The sequence below is a fragment of the Azolla caroliniana genome, unplaced genomic scaffold (assembly GCF_043228905.1).
Source record: "Azolla caroliniana isolate FFs.n. ecotype wild unplaced genomic scaffold, voAzoCaro1.0.p SCAF_22, whole genome shotgun sequence".
NCBI lineage: Eukaryota > Viridiplantae > Streptophyta > Polypodiopsida > Salviniales > Salviniaceae > Azolla > Azolla caroliniana.
Window position 1 is genome coordinate 3,679,570 of NW_028230457.1, and position 13,634 is coordinate 3,693,203.

Sequence of the window (13,634 nt, forward strand, 5' to 3'; positions counted from 1 at the left end):
GGTAACATTTATACATGTATCATTGTAGGCATGTCTACGTATATACGTGTAGCAATGTATGAATGAATATATGTTTTTCCATGTACAAATGCACATATGTGTATATATGTAATATTTATGTATTTATGTATGTATATTTCTAGGGTATTTTCATGTTTAGTATGTTTATTGCTCATATATGGATGTCTGTTTGCAATATGTACATAATATGCATGCATATATCCAATTTATGTGTAAGTATACATATATTTTTTTTTAAAAAAAAAAAAGATATCCTGTCATTAGTATAGTCATTTTACAAGATTCAAAGTTCTATGTAATTGGGGGGGGGAAACAACCATTTCGGAGGTTGATAATGCCAATAAGGAGTACCACAGTTGGCTGTCATGAATGGAGAAGGTTTCCATATAGTGATAAACTCATGTCGTTGAGCAATCTTAGCATCAGAGTCACCAATAATACCATCCCATTGTCCCTTCAAAGTATGCACTATGTCTAACCAAATATTTGAGACCAATTCGGCTGGTGGTGTTTTCAGTTGTTGGAAAATAAGAGAGCACCTAGTCTTCCAAATATGATATATAGTGGTACTACTCAATATCTCCCATACTGGTTGGACTTCCTTTCGTATTCCTGTAAACTGTAGTGACAACAATGGTACTTTATGTACTCTTCCAAAATTAGTGCAAAATCCATGGTCCATTGATTCGTTATCATAATGAAATACATCACGGACAAGAGATGGCCAAACCACCATACCCCAAGTGAAAACCAACGGGGAGAAATAATTAGCAAAAATTCTAAGGAGATGTTGCCATATCAATTGAGACTCAATACATTCCCATAAGCAATGTTTTTGAGTTTCCATTTGTAAACGACATCGTGCGCAAGTAGACTCTACTCCCATCCTATGCAGCCATGTGCCAACTGGCAAGGCTCGATGTACAAGCAACCACTGTACATGCAATATTTGGTGTGGCTGTTTTCTAGCCCATAACACTACCCAAAAATTTGCCAGGAATTGGGGAGTAATACCTTGTTGATTCCAAAATTGAAAAGCAGCCGGTGTCACATCTCGTATATCTGAAAGCACATGTCTTCCTAACTGTACAGAATATTGGAAAAAATTAAATTTGTTACCCGTAAAAGGGTCTGTCCACTGATAATCCATTGGATCCCATTCTAATCTGAAAACCGGTATTTTAGCCAACACCCACAACTTCCAATGTGCCTTTATTTCCCCAATCATTGGGTCAATGTACCATTTCCGGTCAGCATATCCGATGATTCTTATCTTGTGTTCCATAGCATAAGGGTAATCTATCCTCATTTCCCCGGATTGTGTCAATTGGTTTGCTTCATCCACCTCAAAGGATCGGTAGGTCTTATCATCTGAATATCCTTTAACAGCCAAGAGTACTTCCAATCTTGAAAAGACCCCAACCCATCTGTGATTAGAGTTATTGGGTGGAATAGGAAATCTACTCATAGCCTCTTGAATTTGTTGGTACATTATTTGTCCCCCATGCATACTACCTAGGATTTCTTTTTGTTCTTCCCATGACCTTGATAAAAAACGTTGCCATGTCTGAACAGTTTTTGCAGGACCTTCTGCCATTTTTCCCCATGATAACCATTGTCTAGAACCCAACAACGAACCATCTGATGTTGTAAACAACGGATTCCAAACTATCCTTTGTCTAATATACTCAATATAATGATTGGGCTTAGGTTTATTGCGAAGCAAACCAGGTAATACTTGTTTCCATGCCGAAAATACTGTTCTAATAAACCTGTCTTCCCACTTGTTAGCTGCAGGTACTCTGAAATTTTCCCTAAATATCCAGTTTACATCCTTAGACCAAGGGGCACCTAATCGAGGAAAGCAGTCTGAACAGCGGTCGAGTAATAGTATTTTCCATATCTCTTTCCCCGGCGTAAATCCTCTAATGAGCAACTTACTTAATAGTGCTCTTGATTGGTCTACTGGATCAATAATACCTAGTCCTCCTTTAGAGCGAGGTAAGGTAATAACATCCCATTTTACTTTAGACCGAGCATTGCCTTCCGATTTGCCAGACCATAGAAAATTACGAATCAATCTGCGTATTTTCAGAATACATGACTTGGAGAATATCCAACATGACAAAACATACCAGGTTGACGCCAATAACACCTGATTGGCAACTATAACCCTACCAGCAAAAGACAACTTAGCTGAACTCCATAATAACAGTTTTTGCCTCAAAGACAATAAGAGGGGAGCCACTTGATTTTCCATCGAAAGATCAACACCTATAGTACATCCTAGGTACTGAACTAGGCAACCTGATGGTATCCATCGAAATTGCGGGTGCGGGTTCCATAACGGAGGATTTACATCTCCCACCCAAAATGCAAAGGACTTGTTCCAATTAACCAATGCACCTGAAGCCTTACAGAATGTGGATATGGCCACTTCTGTTTTTTCCAAATTTTCCAAATCACCTTTTAAGTATAGGGCAGTGTCATCTGCAAATTCAGCATCCCTTACTTCTATATGTGAGAGGGGAGTGCATAGTCCACGTATACCAATATCAGCAGCATTCAAAAAAGAAATCATTGCCTCAGCAGAAAACAGGAATAGAAAGGGAGCCAGTGGACAACCCTGACGAACTGATCGAGAAATATAAAACAAAGGGCCATAATCTCCAGCCAACAAGACTCGGCTTTGTGCAGCATTATATAATGAGGAAATACCTTTTATCCATTCTTTTGAAAATCCAAAGCGAATCAATACCCCTTGTAAAAATTCCCAGTCAACACGATCATATGCTTTCTCAAAATCAAGCATAAGAACAACCAACTTTTGATTAGATTTAGTTGCCAAGGCCACAGATTCCCAAAATGTGTACACACTATCCAAAATACTTCTTTCTCGAAGGAATCCTGTTTGAGTCGGATGTATAACTGTAGGCATTATGGTGCTGAGTCGTATACTAATTGCTTTAGCCAAAATTTTATACATTGTATTTAGTAGTGTAATCGGCCGCCATTTCTTGATGTCGAGTGAAGGAATATTGATGTCGAGTATACATATATTTAATGTGTGTGTGTGTGTGTGTATGTCTATATGAAAGTATTGTAATTTGTATGAGCTTGTATGACCTATACATACGGTGATATGTGGAATATCTATGTATGTGTATGCATATATGCATGTGTCAAAGTACATGATTTAATGTGTCTGGATGTGTGTTTATAATATGTGCATAATATGTATGTTTGTATATATCTAATGTATGTATGTGTATGTATATATGTACTGTAATAGTGTATGACCATGTGTGTGTCTATGTTTGTGTATGTGGTGATATACATTTACATATGTAATGTATGTATGTATGTATGTGTATGGATATATGTTTGTACAATTTGTATATGTAACATTGTAGGCATATGTACGTATATATGCATAGCAATCTATGAATGAATATATATATGCACATGTATGAACGTACGTATGTGTATATATGTAATGTATTTATGTATGTATATTTTTGTGATATTTTCATGCTTAGTATGTGTATGGATCGTATATGGATGTATGTTTGTAACATGTAAGTAATATGCACTCATATATCCGATGTGTGTGTGTATGTATATGTATATGTAAGTATTGTAATTTGTATATATGGTGATATGCCGAATATGTATGTACATACATATATACATATATGTGTGTGTGTTTGTGTGTGTATGTAGGTATATGTTTTGTATATATTTATTTATTTATTTATTTTAAGAAGATATCCTGTCATTAGTGTAACCATTTTTACAATATTTAAATTCTATGTGATTGGGGGGGAGAAACAACCATTTTAGAGGTTGAAAATGCCAATAAGGAGTACCATAGTTGGCTATCATGAATGGAGTAGCTTTCCATATAGTGATAAAGTCATGCCGTTGAGAAATTTTAGCATCAAAATCTCCAACAATACCATCCCATTGTCCCTTCAAAGTATGAACTATGTCTAACCAAATATTTGAAACCAATTCAGCCGGTGGTGTTTTAAGCTGATGGAAAATAAGAGAGCACCTAACCTTCCAAATGTGATATATAGTGGTACTAAATATCTCCCATACGGGTTGAACTTCCTTTCGTGTTCCTATAAACTGTAATGACAACAATGGTATTGTATGAACACTTCTAGATTTAGTGTAAAATCCATGGTCCATAGATTCAGTGTCATAATGAAATGCATCACGGACAAGAGATGTCCAAACCACCATGCCCTAAGTGAAAACCAATGGGAGGTATATGTTTTGTATATTGTGTAATACGTATGGATTATATGATATGTAGTATGTAATTTAATTATGTGTCTGTGCGTGTATGTGTGTGTGCATGTGTGTGTAACTTGTTTGTATGTATGTAGCATTATGCATTTACATATATGTATTTATGTATGTGTATGTACGTATTTACATATGATATAATATATATTTGTGCATATATTCATGTTTAGTCGGTATGCATAAATGGGTGTAATATATGTATATGTATATTCATAGATGTAATGTTTAAATGTAGGTATATATCATGTATATGTATATATGTATACAATATGCTATTCCAAATTTCACAATTGTTTATAGAATATATTCTTTATTATCTCATTGAAATATCTAATATTTCATGGGCTTATGTATTTTTTTTTCTAACACAATTAATAATGCCCTTATGCAAATATATTTCTTATGTATTTTTTAATACCCTTACATACATACATTTTGTATCTCAATGGTTAATTTAAACCGCTTTTCATGAACTCACGTGCTATCATACACGTTTTGACAGTGAAGCCCACGGGGTTTCCTGTTTGTCTTGCCTTTTCCTAATTATCATTTTATGCTCAACGTGTAAATGTGTTCTCTAATGATCGTTTTGTATTAGAAGTTATCATTTTATCGTAAACAAGCATACCCAATGAAGAATGATCGATTTGGACTAAAAGTTATGATTTTATCCTGAGGATATATACCCTTCACGTGTAGATGTATTATCATTTTCTGGTCAACGTGTAGATGTATTCTCTAATCATCGTTTTGTATTAGAAGTTATCATTCTATCGTAAAAAAGCATACCCAATCAAGAATGATCGATTTTGACTAAAGGTTAGGATTCTACCGTCACGATATATACCCTTAACGTGGAGATGTATTATCATTTTATCCTCATCGTGTAGATGTATTGTTTTGGTTTCCCAATCATGAATGATCCTTTTGGTTTCCTTCATTCAATTCGAGATTATCGCTTTGTATTCGACGGAAAAAAATCATGAATAATCATTTTATATGAGAAGTTATCAATTTAATCTCAATTTTAGGCAATCTTGAAGGATATGTACAAGTTACTATATTATTCTAAAGGTGTGTAGCCAATGGAAAATAATCTCGCCTTAATATCCGACAACATACATATTTCTGTTTTAAATTTTGCTTGGCGTTGTCTACAAAACTTTATGGCTATTCATATGGTGAAGGTGTTAGAGAGCTTGAGAAATACTAACGAAGACCAGTTCATCGTGGCCAATGGAGTTTTCGAACCTGCGACCTTCGCGTTATTAGCACGACGCTCTAACCAACTGAGCTAATTGGCCATGTCTATTTAATATTTTGCCAAGCCGACACATGAAAGGTTTCCTTTTCATATTTTGAAAGGATACAAAAACTTTATATACTCATGTGACATGAATGAATAAATAAATCTTTTCCAAACATGTTGTAGAGGTTTCCTGTTTGTGTTGCCTTTTCCTAATTATCATTTTATCCTCAATCATTATATGATACTACCTAATCGTGTAGATGTATTCTTTTGGTTTCCCAATCATGAATGATCTATTCGGTTTCCTTCATTCAATTAGAATCTATCGCTTTGTATTCGACGGAAACCAAATCATTAATGATCATTTTATACGAGAAGTTATCAATTTAATCTCAATTTTAGGCCATCTTGAAGGATATGTGTGGATTACAAGTTACTATTTTATTCTAAAGGTGTGCAACCAATCGACAATAAATTCGCCTTAATATGCGCCAACATACATATTTTTGTTTTAAATTCTGCTTGTCGTTGTCTCCAAACGTTATGGCTATTCGTATGGTGAAGTTGTCAGAGAGCTTGGGAAATACTAACGAAGACCATTTCCTAGTGGCCAATGGAGGTTTCGAACTTGCGACCTTCGCGTTATTAGCACGACGCTCTAACCAACTGAGCTAATTGGCCATGTTTATTTAATATTTTGCGAAGCCGACACATGAAAGGTTTCCTTTTCATATTTTGAAACTATCCAAAAAGTTTATATCCTCGTGCGACATGAATGAATAAATAAATCTTTTGCAAACATGTTGTAGAGGTTTCCTGTTTGTGTTGCCTTTTCCTAATTATCATTTTATCCTCACTTGTAGATGTGTTCTCTAATGATCGTTTTGTATTAGAAGTTATCATTTTATCGTAAACAAGCATACCCAATGAAGAATGATCGATTTGGACTAAAAGTTATGATTTTATCCTCAGGATATATACCCTTCACTTGTAGATGTATTATCATTTTCTCGTCAACGTGTAGATGTATTCTCTAATCATCGTTTTGTATTAGAAGTTATCATTTTATCGTAAAAAAGCATACCCAATCAAGAATGATCGATTTTGACTAAAGGTTAGGATTCTACCGTCACGATATATACCCTTAACGTGGAGATGTATTATCATTTTATCCTCATCGTGTAGATGTATTGTTTTGGTTTCCCAATCATGAATGATCCTTTTGGTTTCCTTCATTCAATTCGAAATTATCGCTTTGTATTCGACGGAAACCAAATCATGAATGATCATTTTATATGAGAAGTTATCAATTTAATATCAATTTTAGCCAATCTTGAAGGATATGTGTGGATTACAAGTTACTATTTTATTGTAAAGGTGTATAGCAAATGGACAATAATATCGCCTTAATATGCGGCAACATACATATTTGTATTTTAAATTTTGCCTGTATTTGTCGACAAACTTTATGGCTTTTCGTATAGTGAAGGTGTTCGAGAGCTTGGGAAATACTAACGAAGACCAGTTCATCGTGGCCAATGGAGGTTTCGAACCTGCGACCTTCGCGTTATTAGCATGACGCTCTAACCAACTGAGCTAATTATCCATGTCTATTTCATATTTTGGCAAGCCTACACCTAAAAGGTTTCCTTTTCATATTTTGAAAGTATACAAAAACTTTATATACTCGTACGTGTAGATATATTCTCTAATTATCGTTTTGTATTAGAATTTATCATTTTATGGTAAAGAAGCATACCCAATGAACAATGATCGATATGAACTAAAGGTTACGATTCGACCCTCGGGATATATACCCTTAACGTGGAGATGTATTATCATTTTATCCTCATCGTGTGGATGTATTCTTTTGGTTTCCCAATCATGAATGATCCTTTTGGTTTCCTTCATTCAATTCGAGATTTTCGCTTTGTATTCGACGGAAACCAAATCATGAATGCTCATTTTATATGAGAAGTTATCAATTTAATCTCAATTTTAGGCAATCTTGAAGGATATGTGTGGATTACATGTTACTATTTTATTCTAAAGGTGTGTAGCCAATGGACAATAATATCGCCTTAATATCGTGTGGATGTATTCTTTTGGTTTCCCAATCATGAATGATCCTATTGGTTTCCTTCATTCCATTCGAGATTATCGTTTTGTAATCGACGGAAACCAAATCATGAATGATCATTTTATACGAAAAGTTATCAATTTAATCTCAATTTTAGGCAATCTTGAAGGATATGCGTGGATTACACGTTACTATTTGATTGTAAAGGTGTGTAGCCAATCAACAATAATCTCGCCTTAATATGCAGCAACATACATATTTCTATTTTTAAATTTTTCTTGTCGTTGTCTACCAACATTGTGCCTATTCATATGGTGAAGGTGTTAGAGAGCTTGGGAAATACTAACGAAGACCAGTTCATCGTGGCCAATGGAGGTTTCGAACCTACGACCTTCGCGTTATTAGCACGATGCTCTTACCAACTGAGCTAATTGGCCATGTTTATTTAATATTTTGCCAAGCTTATACATGAAAGGTTTCCTTTTCATATTTTGAAAGTATACAAAAACTTTATGTACTCTTGCGACATGAATGAATAAATAAATCTTTCCCTAACATGTTCTGGAGATTTCCTGTTTGTGTTGCCTTTTCCTAATTATCATTTTATGCTCAACGTGTAGATGTGTTGTCTAATGATCATTTTGTATTAGAAGTTATCATTTTATCGTAACTAAGCATACCCAATAAAGAATGATCGATTTGGACTAAAAGATATGATTTTATCCAGAGGATATATACCCTTAACGTGTAGATGTATTATCATTTTATCGTCAACGTGTAGATGTATTCTCTAATCATCGTTTTGTATTAGAAGTTATCATTTTATCGTAAAGAAGCATAGTCAATCAACAATGATCAATTTGGACTAAAGGTTATGATTCTACCCTCAGGATATATACCCTTAACGTGGAGATGTATTATCATTTTATCCTCATCGTGTGGATGTATTCTTTTGGTTTCCCAACCATGAATGATCCTTTTGGTTTCGTTCATTCCATTCGAGATTATCTCTTTGTAATCGACGGAAACCAAATAATGAATGATCATTTTATATGTAAAGTTATCAATTTAATCTCAATTTTAGCCAATCTTGAAAGATATGCGTGGATTACACGTTACTATTTGATTCTAAAGGTGTGTAGCCAATCAACAATAATCTCGCCTTAATATGCGGCAGCTTACATATTTCTGTTTTAAATTTTGCTTGTCGTTGTCTACCAACTTTGTGCCTATTCATATGGTGAAGGTGTTAGAGAGCTTGGGAAATACTAACGAAGACCAGTTCATCGTGGCCAATGGAGGTTTCGAACCTGCGACCTTCGCGTTATTAGCACGACGCTCTAACCAACTGAGCTAATTGGCCATGTCTTTTTAATATTTTGCCAAGCTGACACATGAAAGGTTTCCTTTTCATATTTTGAAAGTATACAAAAACTTTATATCCTCGTGCGACATGAATGAATAAATAAATCTTTTCCAAACATGTTGTAGAGGTTTCCTGTTTGTGTTGCCTTTTCCTAATTATCAGTTTATCCTCAACCTGTAGATGTGTTCTGTAATGATCGTTTTGTATTAGAAGTTATCATTTTACCGTAAACAAGCATACCCAATGAAGAATGATCGATTTGGAGTAAAAGTTATGATTTTATCCTCAAGATATATACCCTTCACTTGTAGATGTATTATCATTTTCTCGTCAACGTGTAGATGTATTCTCTAAACATCGTTTTGTATTAGAAGTTATCATTTTATCGTAAAGAAGCATACCCAATCAAGAATGATCGATTTTGACTAAAGGTTAGGATTCTACTGTCACGATATATACCCTTAACGTGGAGATGTATTATCATTTTATCCTCATCGTGTAGGTGTATTGTTTTGGTTTCCCAATCATGAATGATCCTTTTGGTTTCCTTCATTCAATTCGAGATTATCGCTTTGTATTCGACGGAAACCAAATCTTGAATGCTCATTTTATATGAGAAGTTATCAATTTAATCTCAATTTTAGGCAATCTTGAAGGATATGTGTGGATTACAAGTTACTATTTTATTTTAAAGGTGTGTAGCCAATGGACAATAATATCGCCTTAATATGCGTCAACATATATATTTCTATTTTAAATTTTTCTTGTCGTTGTCGACAAACTTTATGGCTATTCGTATGGTGAAGGTGTTCGAGAGCTTGGGAAATACTAACGAAGACCAGTTCTTCGTGGCCAATGGAGGTTTCGAACTTGCGACCTTCGCGTTATTAGCACGGCGCTCTAACCAACTGAGCTAATTGTCCATGTCTATTGCATATTTTGGCAAGACAACACCTGAAAGGTTTCCTTTTAATATTTTGAAAGTATACAAAAACTTTATATACTCATGCGACATGAATGAATAAATAAATCATTTCCAAACATGTTATGGAGGTTTCCTGTTTGTGTTGCCTTTTCCTAATTATCATTTTATGCTCAACGTGTAGATGTGTTGTCTAATTATCGTTTTGTCTTCGAAGTTATGATTTTATCGTAAATAAGCATACCCAATGAAGAATGATCGATTTGGAGTAAAAGTTATGATTTTATCCTCAGGATATATACCATTAACGTGTAGATGTATTATTATTTCATCGTCAACGTGTAGATGTATTCTCTAATCATCAGTTTGTATTAGAAGTTATCATTTTATGCTAAAGAAGCATACCCAATCAACAATGATCGATTTGGACTAAAGGTTACGATTCTACCCTCGGGATATATACCTTTAACGTGGAGATGTATTATCATTTTATCCTCATCGTGTGGATGTATTCTTTTGCTTTCCCAATACTGAATGATCCTTTTGGTTTCCTTCATTCCATTCGAGATTATCGTTTTGTATTCGATGGAAACCAAATCATGAATGATCATTTTATACGAAAAGTTATCAATTTAATCTCAATTTTAGCCAATCTTGAAGGATACGCGTGGATTACACGTTACTATTTGATTCTAAAGGTGTGTAGCCAATCAACAATAATCTCACCTTAATATGCAGCAACTTACATATTTCTGTTTTAAATTTTTCTTGTCGTTGTCTACCAACTTTGTGCCTATTCATATGGTGAAGGTGTTAGAGAGCTTGGGAAATACAAACGAAGACCAGTTCATCGTGGCCAATGGAGGTTTCGAACCTGCGACCTTCGCGTTATTAGCACGACGCTCTTACCAACTGAACTAATTGGCCATGTTTATTTAATATTTTTCCAAGCTTATACATGAAAGGTTTCCTTTTCATATTTTGAAAGTTTACAAAAACTTTATATACTCGTGCAACATGAATGAATAAATAAATCTTTTCCAAACATGTTCTGGAGGTTTCCTGTTTGTGTTGCCTTTTCCTAATTATCATTTTATGCTCAACGTGTAGATGTGTTGTCTAATGATCATTTTGTATTAGAAGTTATCATTTTATCGTAAATAAGCATACCCAATAAAGAATGATCGATTTGGACTAAAAGATATGATTTTATCCTGAGGATATATACCCTTAACATGTAGATGTATTATCATTTTATCGTCAACGTGTAGATGTATTCTCTAAACATCATTTTGTATTAGAAGTTATCATTTTATCGTAAAGAAGCATAGTCCATCAACAATGATCAATTTGGACTAAAGGTTATGATTCTACCCTCAGGATATATACCCTTAACGTGGAGATGTATTATCATTTTATCCTCATCGTGTGGATGTATTCTTTTGGTTTCCCAATCATGAATGATCCTTTTGGTTTCCTTCATTCCATTCGAGATTATCTCTTTGTAATCGACGGAAACAAAATAATGAATGATCATTTGATATGAAAAGTTATCAATTTAATCTCAATTTTAGCCAATCTTGAAGGATATGCGTGGATTACACGTTACTATTTGATTCTAAAGGTGTGTAGCCAATCAACAATAATCTCACCGTAATATGCGGCAACTTACATATTTCTGTTTTAAATTTTGCTTGTCGTTGTCTACCATCTTTGTGCCTATTCATATGGTGAAGGTGTTAGAGAGCTTGGGAAATAGTAAGGAAGACCAGTTCATCGTGGCCAATGGAGGTTTCGAACCTGCGACCTTCGCGTTATTAGCACGACGCTCTAACCAACTGAGCTCATTGGCCATGTCTTTTTAATATTTTGCCAAGCTTACACATGAAAGGTTTCCTTTTCATATTTTGAAAGTATACAAAAACTTTATAAAAGTTATTGTTTTATCCTTAGGATATATGGTATTGCTAGGGCCAGACAACAGCCTAACACAGGGTGTCCCCTTAAGACATTTCACCAAACGGTGGTACGGTAGAATGACTTATGGCACAACGGTTAATTAGACCTTAATCGATTACTTAAGAATACATCATTAAGACCCGTAAGATATACAATAAGCAGAGAACGGTAATCAACACTGACAGATTAAGGCAATAAGTTCTATTAGTTATCTGCTTTCCATTACATTGTAACCGGGCCTTTATATTGGTCTCCGGTGCGAATTACAAAATGGTGCCAACTGGCACCTTTTCCGGATCGGTCCGAATCCGGATTGGTATACTCATTCCGGTCTGTCCGTCCACATCTTCTCATATATTAGTATATATTATAAGAATACTAATTACAACAGTTCCCGAATAACTATTCCTTTCACACTCTGGTTTGGACCTCCTTAAGCCTTCTTGCCGGCCGGTAACACATGGTATGCCCATGGGATAGTACCTTGTACGTCGAACCCATTATCCGGCCCTTTTACGCTTCGTCCAAAATGTTCAGAATTCCTTGCTCTAAAATTTCCAATGGCTCAGTCTGCGGCTTCGTTTGTGCCTTTGGCACCGACGTTTTCTTCGTTGGTTCCTCTGTCGGAGTTGTCTCTGGCTGACTGACCCCGGCCTGGTCCCCATCTGGTCCTAGTACCGGCGACGGTTTCTTATCACTAAGGTTGACCAGTGCCACCTTTCTCGCTTTTTCTTCCCGAAGCCGGGACCGCTCATAGCTCTCAAACTGGATTTGAGCCTCCAGCCAATCGTCGTCTAGTTGAGCTACGAGCTTCCGGACATATACCAATTGTTCATCCGCCAGGGCTGTGAAATCTTCCGCCAGCTCATCCCTTATGGCGGTGAAGTCCTCTGAGGTCAGCGTATAACAGTCGTCACCCTCCTTCCGCCGGTTTTCTACGTCCGCCCTGAGCAATTGGAGTTCTGCCGTATTCTGCGCCCATTTCCTCCACCAACGCACAGAGTTGTCGTCAATGAAGCTTTTGTTCTTAGTGAGCCATGACCGGAGGATGCATTGGATCCGTTCGGCTCCCATCCGTGATTTATTTTCTGCGGCTTGTCGCTCCTCCTTCAATTGCTTAATGACTCGGACCGTGTCCGCCTCCTGCTCCCTATAATGCGACAATTGATTTTGATAGGTTGTTTGCAACCTCTGTAATACCATTGTCGCTCTTTCCTTGTCTTCATGGTTCTGTTTGTGGAGCTCCATCCAGTCATTCGCCGCTTCCTCCAATAGCTTGGAACTCTCAGCTCGTTCTTCGGCGAGTGCCGTTGTGGCCCTATCAACTTCTTGCCGAGCTTGGCCATTCGTTCTTGTTGTTGCTTATACTCTGTCTCCAGCTGCTTGTAGTCCCGATGCAGATGATCAAAATCATCGGTCTTCTGCTTCAGCCTCTAGTTGATCCGCCGGTGCGCGCGGTTCTCCCGGTCCTTCTGGTGACGGAGTTCCTCCTTCAGCCTCTCGATTTTCGTCTCCACCATCCGTCGCAGCTTGTCTTTTTCCTACAACAATTTCTCTTCTTCCTCCTTTAGCTGGTCGTAAGCATGATGTCCTTTACGCAGGTTTTCCTCTGCCCGGCGGAGGTTCTCAACACTCTTTTTCAATTCTTCTTTGGCCACCTTCTTCAAGTCGCGTTCGCGGCTCCGTAATGCTTCTTGTGTGGCAAGTTCATCTCATAATT

General features: G+C 36.2%; 6 non-coding genes across 6 annotated transcripts; all 6 read right to left on the reverse strand.

Annotated features, from left to right (window-relative positions):
* Positions 1 to 5,568: 5,568 nt before the first annotated feature.
* Positions 5,569 to 5,642, reverse strand: TRNAI-AAU (transfer RNA isoleucine (anticodon AAU)). Its single transcript has one exon. It is a non-coding gene; the product is annotated as a tRNA-Ile (tRNA).
* Positions 5,643 to 6,194: 552 nt separating this feature from the next.
* TRNAI-AAU (transfer RNA isoleucine (anticodon AAU)) lies at positions 6,195 to 6,268 on the reverse strand. The gene has a single exon. It is a non-coding gene; the product is annotated as a tRNA-Ile (tRNA).
* Positions 6,269 to 8,030: 1,762 nt separating this feature from the next.
* TRNAI-AAU (transfer RNA isoleucine (anticodon AAU)) lies at positions 8,031 to 8,104 on the reverse strand. Its single transcript has one exon. It is a non-coding gene; the product is annotated as a tRNA-Ile (tRNA).
* Positions 8,105 to 8,956: 852 nt separating this feature from the next.
* Positions 8,957 to 9,030, reverse strand: TRNAI-AAU (transfer RNA isoleucine (anticodon AAU)). The gene has a single exon. It is a non-coding gene; the product is annotated as a tRNA-Ile (tRNA).
* A 1,778-nt stretch (positions 9,031 to 10,808) lies between these two features.
* On the reverse strand, positions 10,809 to 10,882 carry TRNAI-AAU (transfer RNA isoleucine (anticodon AAU)). The gene has a single exon. It is a non-coding gene; the product is annotated as a tRNA-Ile (tRNA).
* An 852-nt stretch (positions 10,883 to 11,734) lies between these two features.
* TRNAI-AAU (transfer RNA isoleucine (anticodon AAU)) lies at positions 11,735 to 11,808 on the reverse strand. The gene has a single exon. It is a non-coding gene; the product is annotated as a tRNA-Ile (tRNA).
* Between the last annotated feature and the right edge of the window lie 1,826 nt (positions 11,809 to 13,634).